The 15,382-nt window shown below is 33.0% G+C and overlaps 1 long non-coding RNA gene across 1 annotated transcript; it reads right to left on the bottom strand.

Annotated features, from left to right (window-relative positions):
* Positions 1 to 1,886: 1,886 nt before the first annotated feature.
* LOC133867720 (uncharacterized) lies at positions 1,887 to 9,137 on the bottom strand. The gene is made up of 4 exons (XR_009900151.1): positions 9,056 to 9,137; positions 3,235 to 3,411; positions 2,398 to 2,437; positions 1,887 to 2,157 (listed from the first exon to the last, which is right to left on the bottom strand). It is a non-coding gene; the product is annotated as an uncharacterized LOC133867720 (long non-coding RNA).
* Between the last annotated feature and the right edge of the window lie 6,245 nt (positions 9,138 to 15,382).

The raw sequence follows: 15,382 nt of genomic DNA, 5'->3' as shown, positions 1-15,382 counted from the left end.
CTACATTTTACTTTTATTTCTTTGGAAATGTTTACAATATAACATGCTCCGATTTATAGAACGATTAAGGTAGATGAGAATAATACAAATAGGCTTCAACTATAACTAGGTGATCATAGTCTTCAATTGTGACTAGGTGATAGACTTCAATTGTAGCTGTTGACTAGATGATACACTTCAACTGTAGCCCTTGACTAGGTAATCGACTTCAACTACGTACCCCAACCGTCCACGTACTATATATTTGAAGCTTAATCCCACATTGCTAAAAACTGCCTCCTCTATCAGCATGGTCAGACTATAAATCATTATGAAGATGGTAGTCTCGTAGAAAATCTATTTTACTATTTTTCTAATCTAGAAACTTTTCCGAGTGCCTCTTGCGACTGAAAAGTTATTTTATGACCTGCAACATGTTCTTTAACATGTTAGGATCTTGACTAGAAAATTTTAAGTAGTTTCAAGGTTGTTCGCTATTTTAATTAAATTTTGCAATTGAAACAGTGTCACTGTATTTTTTTTTTTTTAACAGCAAATGCTGCTTAGATTCCAATTTTTAATTGTGTCTTAGACAAGCTCTAAAATTATTTGGAAACTTGTTTTCACATGAAAAAATTGAGGTTGACGTAATAGAAAAATCATTTCGGTGCTTATGAATTGTTATGAACCTGTTCTGGTCTAATTACCGTTAGTCAACGAATCTAAAATTCAGAATTCTTGCAGCTTGTTGAAATTGTAAAATCTTGTTTTGTTTGATTATCAAAGAAATTTGATTCATTTGATAATGGAATATGTTGTAAAGTGTTATAATGTATTGGAAACTCAAAAGGATTAATTTTACAAGTTTACTTCATGTGGTTTTACAATTCTCGAAAAATTGACCCTCATGATAAGTTTATGTTGAACATTAAAAATATTAAATGTTTTCAAAGCAAACATTAATAGGTGATGCAGGAGAATCAAGTGTAACATTTGAAGGTTATTTTTGGAATAAGATCATATTAGTACAAGAATGAAAATAATCGTATAAAATATTTGACCATTACTTTTAGAATAATCAGAATGTTTAGTTTTATTCTCTCACACATCTCTTGTTTACCTCTGTGCAAGAGATGTGCAAATCCACCATTGAATCTTTGAGATCCACAAATTCAATTATATAATGAAAAAAAAAAAAAAAAAAGGTGGACAAGAGTATTGTAAAAAAATGACACCAAACATATCTATTTTAGAATAATATATTTTTCTTTATCTACAAGTCTATGGTTATTTTTATATTTTTATTTCTTTAGTTTTCTCCAAGTAAAAATGCTTGGAAAGTACTCAAACTTAAAGATTTGTATTATTTTGAAAATTCGGTCTTGGAGTATCAATCAAATTTAAGGCTTTTAGATTATTCTCTATTTGCTTCTTTGGAGCAATTAAAATCTTTCTCTTCCCCCTAAAAACCTAATTTATTCTGTTTTGGACCTAGGATCGTTACACCTAGCTTCCAACAAATGAGCCCGATCTACGTACATGATGCCAGCACTCATTTTGGACCTTGGTTCGTTACTTACCTGACCACTCTCAATGTCTTCATGCTCAAAGCAGATTGCTCGTCATTCTGCATATGCGTGCACTGAAAATAATAAATAAATTGTGTTATATATTTTTATTCCCTTGCATTGTTTATTCAAAGTTTTTTTAACCTTGATAAACATATCAAGGGAGGTTTAATAGACAAAACAAAACACTTCAAAATTACTTTCACATTTATATCAAATCAGAACACTTTCAACCGAAAAATATAAAAAGTACTCCATCTAAAAAGTTTTATCAAACAAACCTATAATATCTTTTACCAAGAATACAGATATAAGAAAATAGCCACGTATCGCCCACTGTGAGTTGTTATGCAAAGTTATGATATAACGACATAAATAATAAAACATTCAACACCCACTGTGAGTTGTTCAGGAGTCTCATATAGAAGCTTGGCAACAGCACACTTCTCTTCCACCACATTTGACACCAGAATGTAGATGGAGTCTTATTTTAAAAATAAAATGCAGCCACATACATAAAATAGTTAAACACAAACACGCATGTCACGTAACACCAGATAGTACTGCAAGTAGATGCTGACTCCGTCCCCTCGATCATGGCGTAGTCTTCCTTTTGTTTCGTAACAGGATAGTGCAAGGGAGAAGGTGCGGTCAACAGGCAAACAAAAATAGGAAACGTATTAATAAAGATAAGGGATTAAAATCCAAAACAAATTAAATTCATAACGTAGAAACTAAAATAAACAGGATAGAATAGTTTGGTTATAAAACAGTACTGCACCAAATTAAAGATGTTCATGTAGAAATAGATTATCCAAGTCTAACCCTCATCAGTAGGTGGTTTCCTTACTTATCCTTAGATGTAGAAGGCAAGTTCTTCGCAGTCCCAGCTGTGATGGCAGAAGAAAAAATGAGTGTATAGGGATAGCAGAAGAAAACTAAACAATCTTATGCCAAGAAACAACGTATAAAAAACTTATTCCTAAGCTTTTCCAAGGTTTCTGCACTCAAAAATCTGCCACTTTTCGAGTCCCAAATCACTTTATCAGTTTCTCCAAACTCAAACCTCAAGAAGCAGACGACTCTGTATATCAACAAGAGCTTCTGATCTTGCACTAGGCCAATACTATGAACCTTCCTTAATAATTCAATAAAGTTTAGGACCTATAGCATGCATGCCAGTCCTAAGTCCACAAACATCAAATAAGCACCTTTCCAGATGCCAATTATCATACCAAATGAAGAAATTTTGGCCATCCCCAACCAGGTGACTAATAAATTATCTTGCAAAAATTTGGAAATTTTTGTTAAATCACCACTTATATTAAAAATTTAAACTAATAAAAAGGGGTAAATTTAATTAATCTTTTAATTAATACTTTAACACTCTTCCTTACGTGTGGGCTCAAACTCCCTTTAATTAGTGAGGTTTAACACGTAAAATATTTAATTGAAATAGAAGATAAATGAAAGACACAGGCCGGCCAAGATTCGAACTCATGACCTTTATTTTGATACCTCTGTTATTGTGATCTCATGTTGTACCCAACATATATAACAGTATAATTAATTACGAATGACATAACATACAAGAAAAATTTCAATACGATAAGTGCAAACACACGAACACATATATATCTGAAGTTTCAATATATATGACAAATTGCTGACGATAGGAAGGAAAAACCTTTTGCTTGGGTGTCCTTCGGTGCTGTACTTGGCGGGTGCAGGGCAGGGGGGTTATCATTCGGTGGTACTCTGTCAGTCTTCGGAGGGGATACAGACATTTTGTCCTCCTCTATCGGTGGTACTCTGTCAGCCTTCGAAACGGGTACAGACATTTTGCCCTTCTAGAATTAGTGGGCTTGTTTTGGCAAAGAACAGAACAGAGTAGTGAATTGTTAGTTTTAAAATTAGTAAAAAGTGATGATGTGATATAAAATAAAAAGAATTTGTATAAAAATGTGAAAAAGTTTTGTATTGTAGTGAATTTTTTTATTTGAATAATAATAAAAAAATTATTAATGTGATATAAAAAGTGAAAAAAATAAAAATATTTTGATATTGATTTTTATTTAAAAATTTAAAAAAAAAAAAAAAAAAAAAAAAAAAAAAAATGAATAGTGACCAGCACTATTCTGTATTCTCCCTGAGCTCAACAAACAAACCCAGTAAGTCTGATTAGTCTAGCGCTCAGAAGAAAAAGAAAAGAAAAAAGTCTCAGGAAAAAAGCCTAATTAGTGAATGGCACCAAATAATTAATGCTCGACAGGTCAATGATATGTCTATAAAGTATATATGTCAGCAACTGGTGGAGCTAGAATTTTGGTTTAATTAAGAAGACAATTTTTTTTTTAAAAAAAAGAATTGAAACAAAATTAAATATTAAAAGTATTAAATAATATAAGTAAAAATAAATTAATGAATAATTAAAATTATTTAATTACCATTTAAAATATATAAACCTAACTTATAATGTGTTTTTTTTAATTATTATTTATTTAGGTATTTTAGACATTTTCTTATATTTTGAATTTTCTATATGATCATCAACACATTAATTAACTACAATTATATAGTTTACAAAATTAAAGTACATAAAGAATGTAAATATACTCATCAACAAATTAACTTAAAAGAAAAATCCAAATATAAAAATTTAGAAAGAAAATTTGATTACTTAAGTGTAAATTGAGAAAACAAATCTATGTGAAAGTTTGATAACATATTTTAAACAAAATTTAAGAAGTTAGATGTGTGCCATAATTCCTATAAAAATTTATCATAATACGTAATTTTCTTCCCCTAATTTTCGTTCTCAATTATTAAAATACGCGCGTGTACAGAGAAAAAATAAAATTATTGCGATGTTGTGGAGAGAATTTTTTTTTTTTTTTTTTTTTTAAAAAAAACAGTTAAATTCTTTTTTGGCAGCATCATCCCAATAAAAAAAAATTGAAAAAAAAAATTGAAAGAAAGAAAAAGAAAAACCTGTGTAAGCTTTTAACTTGAGCATGAAGAAAAGATTTTAATTAATCCTAAGCTATGGTTTTGTGAAATTTATATATATTAACTCAGGGATGGAAGTAGAAGCTCTTATGGCCAGGGACCAGGGGTTAAAAAACATTTTTTGGTTTTTTGGTAGAGGCCAAGGCCAATACTAAACTCTTCCCCCCCCCCCCCCAAAATCCATCATTGTACTAACTGCTATTTCACTTATTTGCCATTTTAGACTTTTACTACTATTTGATGAGTAATGCTACGTACATATTATGCTTTTATCCTCATTTTATCTTTATAAGTTAATGTGACTTTTAAAATTATTATTGGATTAAAATTTAATAGTGATTCAGCTTCTATGGGGGATTACATGCCCAATTCTTGTTGTTACCTCATGTACAAGAGCATTACTAAAATCCTAGCTAATCGGTTGCTTCCTGGTCTTGATGACATCATAAGTCCCAACCAAGGAGCCTTTATTCTGGGGAGAAGGATCTCGGAAAATATCCTTCTAGCTCAGGAAATTGTGTGTGACTATCATAAGCAAAAGGGCAAACCTCGATGCACATTGAAGGTGGATTTAATGAAGGCTTATGACTCCATCAATTGGGAGTTCATTCTCCACTGCTTGCTGTGTTTTGGGGCTCCTAGAAAATTTGTAGCTTGGACTCGAGAATGTATTACTCACCTTAGTTACTCCATTGCTCTCAATGGTACTCTTGTTGGATATAAAAGGAGGAAGGGGCGTAGGCAAGGCGATCCCATGTCACCTTACCTCTTTGTTATAGCCATGGAGGTGCTGTGTTTGCTTTTGGAAGAAGAAACCAGCATCAACCCCTTGTTTGAATTCCATCCTAGGTGTGCTGGTCTTAGACTAAATCATCTGTGTTTTGCTGATGATTTATTGATATTTTCTGCTGCTTCTACCAATTTTGTCCAGGTTGTTAAAGAAGTGTTGGGGGAGTTTGAAGCTCTTTCGAGGTTAAGGGCCAATCCGGCTAAAAGCACTTGCTTTTGTCCTGGTATTTCAGATCAGATTAAGGGAGAAGTTGTGTCCCTTCTCCAGATAAGTGAAGGCTCTTTCCCGGTTCGTTATTTGGGAGTTCCCTCATCACCAAGAGGTTGACAGCTGTTGACTATGAGATGCTGGTTTCTAAGATCACAGCTCGTATAGACTCTTGGCTGGTGAAAAACTTATCTTTTGCTAGTTGCCTTCAGCTCATTTCTTCAGTCCTTTACAGCCTTCAAGTGTATTGGTCCCGTATCTTTATTATTCCAAAGAAGGTTATCAAATTGAATGAACAAAAATTCAATCGGTTCCTTTGGTGTGTGCAAGATGTTAAAGCTAGGGCTAAAGTGGCTTGGGAAAGGGTGTGTGCTCCCAAGAGAGAAGTGGGTTTAGGAATCAAGAAGTTGGAAACTTGGAACCAAGCTTCTATGATGGTCCACATCCGGAACTTGTGTGCCAAGGCTGGTTCCCTTTGGGTTGCATGGGTGGAAATAGTGTGGTTGAGAGGGAAGAGCTTTTGGCAAATCCCTATACCACATATGTGCTCTTGGAGTTGGAGGAAGATCTTGAAGCTTAGGCCCATTGCTAGGGCTTTTCTTAGCTTCAAGATTGGCGCTGGCAGTCGGATTTTCTTGTGGTATGACTCTTGGCACCCTAATGGATGTCTTGAGAATTATGGATTCAGAACCTCTTATGATGCAGGGCATAACATTGGACCCATGATGTCTTCTATTATAAAAAATGGAGAATGGCATTGGAAATCTGCTCGTTCGAAAAATTTGGTGAAAATTCAGTGTGGAGTACCTGAACTCTCTATTGGTAATGAGGACACACCCATTTGGAAGTCCAATAATGGGAAGTATTCCTGCTCTGAGACTTGGAACCAGTTGAGGGTGAAGTTCCCGAAGGTATATTGGTACAATATTGTTTGGTTTCCCTTAGCCATACCAAGGCACTCCTTCATTCTTTAGTTGGTGTTTAGGGATGGCTTAACTACCAAATATAGGATGAGTTTGTGGGGGCCATACTAGGTCTACGGTATGTCTTTTCTGTCATGGACATATCGAGACCATGGAGCATCTTTTCTTCAACTGTAGGTTTAGCCGCAGAATTTGGAGGGTGATTTTGATAGATTGTGGAGTTGATGATCCTCCTATCTTTTGGAATAATGTGGTTAACTGGTTTAAAGGGAGGATGAATAACAAAAGCTTGAAATCAGCTCTTTGTGGGCTAAGTTTAGGGGCGGCATGCAGTGTATCATCTCTGGAAGCAGAGAAACGATCTTCTCCATGGCAACCCTCCTAGATCAAAAGAAGCTATAGTTTTGCACATCAAATGGCAAGTATGGTCAAGGATGTTAGCCAAAGGCTTTGTGAAACTGATAGGGGATAAAATTGGACTAGTTCATCTCTGGAATCTGCAAACTCTTATTCGGATTTAATTCTTGTTGTTTGAGTTCCGCCTTTTGCTTGGTCGTTTGTTGGTAGTTTGTTGATCCTACTCTGGGCTTGTCCTACCTATGGATTTTTTGTGTTTTCAGTATTGATTCTTTTTTGCTGATGCAATTTGATGTGAACTGTTCAATGGTTTTTTTGTTGTGTTCCTCTGCTTAGGGGATATGTCCCTTTGCAGGAGTTTGATCCAGTTTTTTAATGGAGTAGTTGTATTGGTGTGTTTGAGCTTTATAAAGCGTTTAATTCATCCAAAAAAAAAAAAAAAAATAGTGATTCATCTTAAATTCAATAGTAATTTTAAAAGTTAAATCAACGTCAGAGAAATAAAAGAAATTAAGATAAAAATATGGTATATATGTAGCATTAGCCATTTGATAATTAACCAAGTTAAATAAAAATTTTGGCGCTATCAGCCCCCGGGGGCATTTGCCCTTTCTCGGCCCCTACTAGCTCTGCCTTTGATGCCAGCCAATGATAAACAAACTAGCTTGTGCATCAATTTGCTTGTATACCTAAGTTGCTTAAATTTCATGCAGCGACTTCTTTTAAGAGTATATTTAACCTTATAATTTTATAGGCATATAAGTGCATTTTTAAACAAATTGCGGATGTGTGTATCTTGTTTGGAATTGCGCTTTTTAAAAGTAGTGGTTTGAAAATATGAAAAAATATATGTTTTAAAATTACAAAGAATTAAGGGGACATGAGTTATTAAAAACATAGGATTTGAAATATCAAACTGCAATTTTCATATATGCTTAACTGTGTTTTCAAAATTTTCGTTTTTGAGTTATACATTTTAAAATATTACAAACCCTAAGCATCTAGATCCTTCAAGTTATATTTTTGGTTTGCAATTCTCATAAATTCCCTAATTTTTCTTGGCCAGATCACAAACTGTCTGAATTCAATCACACTATTTAATCAAACATGCATATACTGAAAAAAGGGCAAGAAACGTTAAAAATAGTTATTTGAATGTCAATAAATAATATATATTATCCTAACGAAAAGTACTCCCCAAAGACTTTTCTGATAAAAGTCCTGAAATCTATTGAGAATACTTCCTTTTTATATTCTTGTTAAAATATAAAGATAATACTATGGGAAAAAGTAACTAAAACTCGATTGTCATACAATTAAGATGACGTGATAGTAAAAATTAATTTTTTATTATTATTATTATTATTATTATTATTATTATTATTATTATTTTATGCAAATGCTGATCGAATAGCTAATTTCATTACTGTATCATCTGTATCATCAAGTTGTATCATATTCACATAAGAGTCCACTAAATAGCATTACCCTTCTAATTTACTGCTCTATAAATAGTATGATAATATAAAAATTAAAGATAAAAGATGGAAGACACAACGTAAAATCCAAAATATGAAATCCTTTCGTCACAGCCGACGCTAAATTAAGTACACAGGATCTCACTGAACCTCTGTTTTCACATCACTAAGTTAGATGACATACTATATACGGAAACTAGGTTTCAGGCGTGAATTACTAGGATTTATCACAGAAGTTATTTTTATAATTTTGACTATTAATTTTCTGGTTCTTTTTATACTTTTTAGCCGTTTAATTAAGAAAAATGAAATTTCATCATGTGAAAAGCTTCACCTGCATGCAATAGATAAACTATTCTTTACCAAACATATATAATCCTTGGACAAATTTCAACATGCAAGTTTACAACCAAAAACTCTGTTGGGGGCGTTCTTATAATTCCATAACTAGCTCCGGCCCTGAAAAAAAATATCTGCAACCCAAAAGGAATATCTTCACGTCCTTTTCTTTGTTTCACGGTTAATTTCCAAAAGGAATTTGATTGATTAGTAATGATCTTTATCAGAAATGAAAGCAAATTCCAAGTAATTAACTCAAACTCATATCTATCTAATCATGACAGATAATGTAAGCTAGCTAGGTATTCGATGGGTATCTTGATCATGAATGCTTCAAATTTACAAGAGTACGTATAATATATTTGAGACAAATGTACAAAAGTATAATATGAGACAAACAAATACCTGTCGAGAGAAGATCGAATCACTCTCCCCCAACAAATCAATCCACCCTGAAGGCCGAGGAGTGCAATGCAGTTTCTGTCAGCCCTGGCCTTCATGAGGATTTATAGCACAATTAAACCTAATTAGAGAGTATCATTATCACAAAGTCAATGGTAATTAATTAATGAGCTGGATTTTCATTTCTTTTTTCTTTTTCTTTTTTCGATGTTTGTAACCCCCAGAGACTTCAATATTCAAACTTCCGCTCATGCCGGATAATATTAATAGTGATCGAGATGCGGGTGCGTGCATCTATGCTGCGTTTGGAGGAAGGGTTATGCTGCCGACAAAGGGATTTAAAAGGATAAATTATGGATAAAATATATTTTATGCCTTAATATATATATATATATATATATATATATATATATATATATATATATATATATATATATATATATAAACAAGATGGTATTCGATGTTTCTTCAGTTAATAGGTGCTCAGTGGGAATCTTCATGCTTATTAGTGTAAAAAACTTTGGTTAAACTCGGTCAGACTATGGTTTAGTTGGATTTCGATCAATCAGCGTCGTCTAGGACTCTTCTGTGCTGCTAAAAATATTTTTAAAAAATTACATCGAAATAAATAAACATTAAAATCAAACTAAGACAAAGAATATAAAATATTAAATATAGTTTCTTAATTTTTCATTGTCGTCTAGCTAGGGTTGTAATCAAGTTGAGTCAATCCGCATATTGAATCTTCAAGTTCAGTTCGTTTAATTGTTTGGTATGCATATATATACATTCATCATACACACATATATAAATACATATAAATCCACTCATACATACAAATACGTTGTCAAATATATACACATATATCTATATCAAGACTCACAATTACAATAATTCAAACTATATTTATCATATTACGTAAAGATGGAGTTCATTTTTATCTTTTTAAATACTTAACATGATGTTCTTATAATAAAGTTAAGAATAATATTACAAAAATAATTAAAATGAAGTTATACAAACTTATACAAACCAAACTTAGTTTATATGATCTCGTTTATTTAATCGAATCTAAATTTTTGTTTAAGCTCTATTTGTTTAATAAACGAACCAATCTCAAGCCTTATATGAATCGAGCCTGAACTTGTTGGCGATTGAGTGACTCTTTTCATTTACTGTCCAAATCGTCGATCTCTCTCCTAGAGACATGGACTTTTTTTTGTGGTCCAACACAAAACAAATTGGTCACATGGATAGCTTTTTTTGGTTTCTTTGATATACTAAAAAAAAAACAGTAGATTAAAAGAGCTTTGAAAAAGGATAAAAGTAAGAGAATTGTTTTGGTGGAGGCTATGTTTGAAAACAGTGCTATATATGAAATTCATAAAAAAAAATGAAATAATTTTTTGAATTTGAAAATAATTTTATAGGTTATTTTGAAAAATGTTGCAGTAGTGAGGTCACACCTAAATCTGTTGGGCTAATTGATCGATATTTTGAGAAAAAATTTCCTCATTCGAAAAAGGAATAGGGTTTTACAAAAGTTTATCAAAAATGCCGCATTTTTCTTTTTGAATTTTGTGATAGTTGTCCAATTTATTTCTTTATGTTTTAGGACAAAGAATTAATATCCTCCAATTATTTATTGTCAAATCAGTCCCCGTTGCGAAAGCAAGAATATTTTAACAAGAGAAATGATACTTAAAAAAAATAAATAATAATAATAATAATAAAATAAAAAGAAAAAAGAAAAAGAAAAAGAAAAGAAAGATAAGCACACTTTTACTCTTGCATTTTCACTTTTACATTCTCACGTAATTTTTAAATTTTTAAAATTATAATTAAATTTAAGATAAATTACTATTAAATTTGGATTTAAAAATAATTTTAAAAGTTATGCAGAGAGTATGGGAGTAAGAGTGTACTCTTTTTTCTTTAAGAAAAAAAAAAAGTGTACTCTTTTTACAAATTTTTTTTTTTTTTTTTTGAAATTGAAACAAATAAATTTGCCCAAAAAAATTGTCAAAGTACTGTTTGTGACAACGTAGTCTCGGCACATACGCCGAGAAGCCAACCATGCTGCTCACTCACTCTCTAGCAAAATCTTCCTCGTCAATTCCTAATAATACAGTCCGTATGGAGGTCCGTCCTCCTATCCAGCAAATTGTATTTGATGAACAACAAGCCTCTATTTGAGCATTAATAATATCTCAACTATTAAAAATAAAAATAAATATAAACGTAGTCTCAAGGGCTGCTATGCTGAAGAAAAATAAAAAATGCCACAAATAAAGAATCCTATCTCATCCAAATCATCTAACAAAGTCATTGGAAAAAGGGCCATTTTTCCTCACATTGATACGGAGGAGGATCTATGGTATAGGTATAGAGTTGAAGATGTTGCTGCCGATGAAAGGATAGAGTTTTTAAGGTTGGAATTGAGGAAGAAGAAATTGTCAAACTGACATGGGTTTGTATGGGTTTGCATTCTGGATGTGATTTCGTTGTTGCTTTTTTGGGTCTTTTTTTGGGTTACTGAAATAGGGTGAAATATTTGAGTCTTCGTTGTTGCGTTTTGGGTTATTGGGTAGATCCTTCAGTTTAGATGAAATAGATCAATCATGGTCTTCTTTGTTTCTTTGACTTTTCACTATAGTAGTTTTACCTTAATTACTTCAAATTCTGAGTTTCTTAAATACGGGCATGCAAGCAAAGCATTATTTTCAGCTTCCTAGGTCGCAAACATTTAATTTGCTTTTTCTTTTTTTTTTTCTTCAGGAATGGAGGTGAAGAACCCGACAATGGTGGCCGGACTCAGGGCACGAAATGGGAGCTGCCAAGATAAGAAGAGGCGGTTGACGAGCAAAGAAACAAAGAAGACCATGATTGATCTATTTCATCCTGTCCGAAGGATCTGCCCAGTAACCCAAAAAACCCAAATCGCTGAACGGAAAGAAGACAGAACTGAACTATGATGGAAATTCAAAGTAATTTGTTGACAAAAAAATTCTGGGCGGTATTTCTCAAAAATGTCTCTAGCGAGGAATTATGATTGGTATTAATATAAAAAAAATAAATAAATAAATAAAAATAAATAAATAAATTATTAATTTTGAACGGTTTTGCCCAAACAGTTAGGAATTTATTCCTGACGGTTTGGGAAAAAGCGTCAGGAATCAATTCCTCACGCTTTTGCCCAAATCGTCAAGAATTAAATTTCCCGATGCTAGATTTCAAACGATTTCAAACTGTCAGGAATTGATTCATGATGGTTTTTCACATGTTTTGGACGGTTCAAAACTGTTTGAAAATAGATGAATTTTTGTAGTGGATGGTCATGAACTCATCAAAACTTTGTAGTTAAGCTTGCTTTTGCGGGAGTAGTACCAGGATGGGTGATTTCTTGGAAAGTCTGATTTGGGGGAGCCAAAAGCGGACAATATTGTGTCATTGGGGTGGGTTATTACAAATGATATCAGAGCTATTGTCCAGCTTGAGATGGGGGAAGCGTGCACAAGCTCATAAGGGTTGCCAACGAGCACTCGTTGGGACGCCAAGAATGAAAAAAATCTCATGAAGGTCGCCAATGGGGATACTGTATCCCAAGAGGGAGTGATTGTGACATCCCACATCGCCTGGGAATGGGCATGTGCTTATATGTATATTCGCACCCTTCTTAACATAGCGCATTTTAAAGTCATAATGGTCATGAACCTGTCGGAACTTCGCAATTAAGCATGCATCTGCGAGAGTAGTACTAGAATGGGTGACCTCTTGGAAAATTTGGTTCGGGAGAGCCAAAAGCGAACAATATTGTATCATTGAGGTGGGTCGTTAGAAATGGTATTAGAGTCATTGTTTAGCCTGAGATGGGAGCTAGGAGCGTATACAAGCCATGAGGGTCGCCAACGGGCACTCGTTGGGACTCCAGGAATGGGGGGACCCCATGAAGGTCATCAGCGGGGACGCTGGGTCCTAAGAGCTAGTGATTGTGACGTTCTACATTGCCTGGGTATGTGAATGTGTATGTACTTATATGTATATTCACATCCTTTTTGACACAACGCATTTTAAACCTGTGATGGTCATGAACCTATCAAAATTCTGCAATTAAGCGTGCTTCTGCGAGAGTACCAGGATGGGTGACCCCTTGGAAAGTTTAGTTTAGGGGAGCAAAAAGCGGACAATATTGTATCATTGGGAGTAGGTCGTTACACCCCTCTTCCTCCTTGAAGGCTCCTATCCTACTAGAGTTTACTCTAACCCTACCCATGTCTTCTTTGGAGGTATTTTATCTACTTTTCTACAATCAACACGGTTTTCATGGGTCTCCACCGTGTCTTCCGCTGGGTTTGGTTTGGATCTAAGGGCGTTCACTGCTGGAGAGAGGTCTTTCAGTGCTGGCGCGTGGTCTACAGGCGCAGACACCGACAACTCCCAGCCTCAACGCCTCCTCCCTATAGATGCATGTTGTGTTGCTTTTATTTTCCCACTTTTTGTATTTTCGGGCATTTTGTTTTCTATATCTTCCTTGTGTTTTCTGTAATTGTTACGCAATCGATGTTTGGGTTCTCTAGACTTTATATATACCTTTAACCACCTTTACTAGTGGCTTGGGTTCTTGGCATCCGTGCCAAGAATCAATATGCCCGCATCTTAATTTGATGCATTGCCTCCGCGTACTTGCATTCTTAGTGTTTATTTTTGGGTTGTCCAGCCTTAATTTTATATAATTTTATTTTCATGTATCTATATTTAAAAAAAAAAAAAAAAGCGTTCGATAAAGCTGTTAATAGTGATCTTTTAGAAGTTGTGTATATATTCTTTTAAAATTTTAATAATATTGTATTATGTAAATTTTCTTGAACTTTATATTCCCTATTTTCCTTATTATATTATTTTTGAAATATTAATTCTACTTCTAAATATATTAAACCAATTGACATTACGCAACTTGATGTCATAAAAGCACGCATACGGAGGATGTAAAAATAAAAACACAGGGAATTCCGTCAATTAATATAGTCTTTTACAAATATGCCTCTTCAAATTTTGTTTTTTTAAGGTTACTGTTTAAGGATCCATGGTTATTTTATGTTATTATTAAAATAATTATACTGGCATTTTAAAGGTTAAAAGAGTGGTGATGATATGTCTGACGTTATACTCATATATATTTAGATTTGTTTATGACACATATATTATATTCAAATAAAAGTGATTGAAAATAACATAATTCTAAACGAGAGGCCAACTACTCGATCTTGTTTTAAATCTCTCTTTCGTTTAAAAGTTTGAATTTTGGTGTGATATGACATAAAGCTACGTAAAAAGATCTTTGAGTTGTTTGTTAGCGTTGTGTGATGAAAGTTATTTGTTAATATTTTGTTTTTTTTTGTTCTTTTTTTTTTTTTTTTTTGTGTGTGTTTTGGACAAAAAAGAAAAAAGAAGGAGACAAAAATTAGCAACCATACCCATAATATTTATTTATCTCCTTTTCTGCCTTCAACCAATAGAGCTTCTTCTTCTTTTCTTTTATTTATTTATTTATTTATTTAAATCAACCAATAGAGCTTTTACTTAGTCTAGGGTAAGGATTTGGTAAGATTCGCAGACATGGTCAAAACCTCACATGCAGGGCTAGCTAGCAGTAGTTCTGAATTTGTAGTAAAATATGTTGTTTTTATATTTATTATTCTAATCTTATATACTAAGTCAATCCCTTAACAGCCTCCCCCAGCTAGATGAGGATGCATGTTATAGATGAGTGCTCATGTAGATTGTAGATCTCGTTCTTTGTGGTCCATATGCAGTCACACGTACAGATATGTACGTGATAGATTTTTATATATTCACGTATTTAGATCGATACCATAAAACGTGGGAGAAAAATAAATTATAAAGAAAGACTAATGAAAAAAAAAAAAAAAAAAGTGATGTATTGATCATTTAATTTTTTTTTGTTTTTTTGTTTTTTTTTGTCTTTGCCATACGTACGAGTCTATCCACAAACTAGCAAGAAGATTCCGCTAACTAAACTGGTTTAAAAAATGAACTCGAAAATTGTACTTAATTGTCTTTGCATAGTTTAAATTCAAATTTATTCCACAAAAAAACAAAAATGAAACATAATTTTATTTTTAAAATAGTCAATTAGGCTAAAATTAATGATCGATCTGTTAAGGATTTCTATATAGGACAAGAGAAAGAATGACGCACATAGTACGTACACACAAATTAAATTATAGAAGAGAAGAAAGTTTTCATTTGTTGCCTAGCTTCTTCCTGCTTCTTTAGTATATATAAATTAAACGGTATGATTTATCACTG

Source organism: Alnus glutinosa, chromosome 5 (genome assembly GCF_958979055.1).
Source record: "Alnus glutinosa chromosome 5, dhAlnGlut1.1, whole genome shotgun sequence".
Classification (NCBI taxonomy): Eukaryota; Viridiplantae; Streptophyta; class Magnoliopsida; order Fagales; family Betulaceae; genus Alnus; species Alnus glutinosa.
Note: the sequence above shows the minus strand (reverse complement) of the source record. Positions and strands in the feature narration are given on the sequence as shown.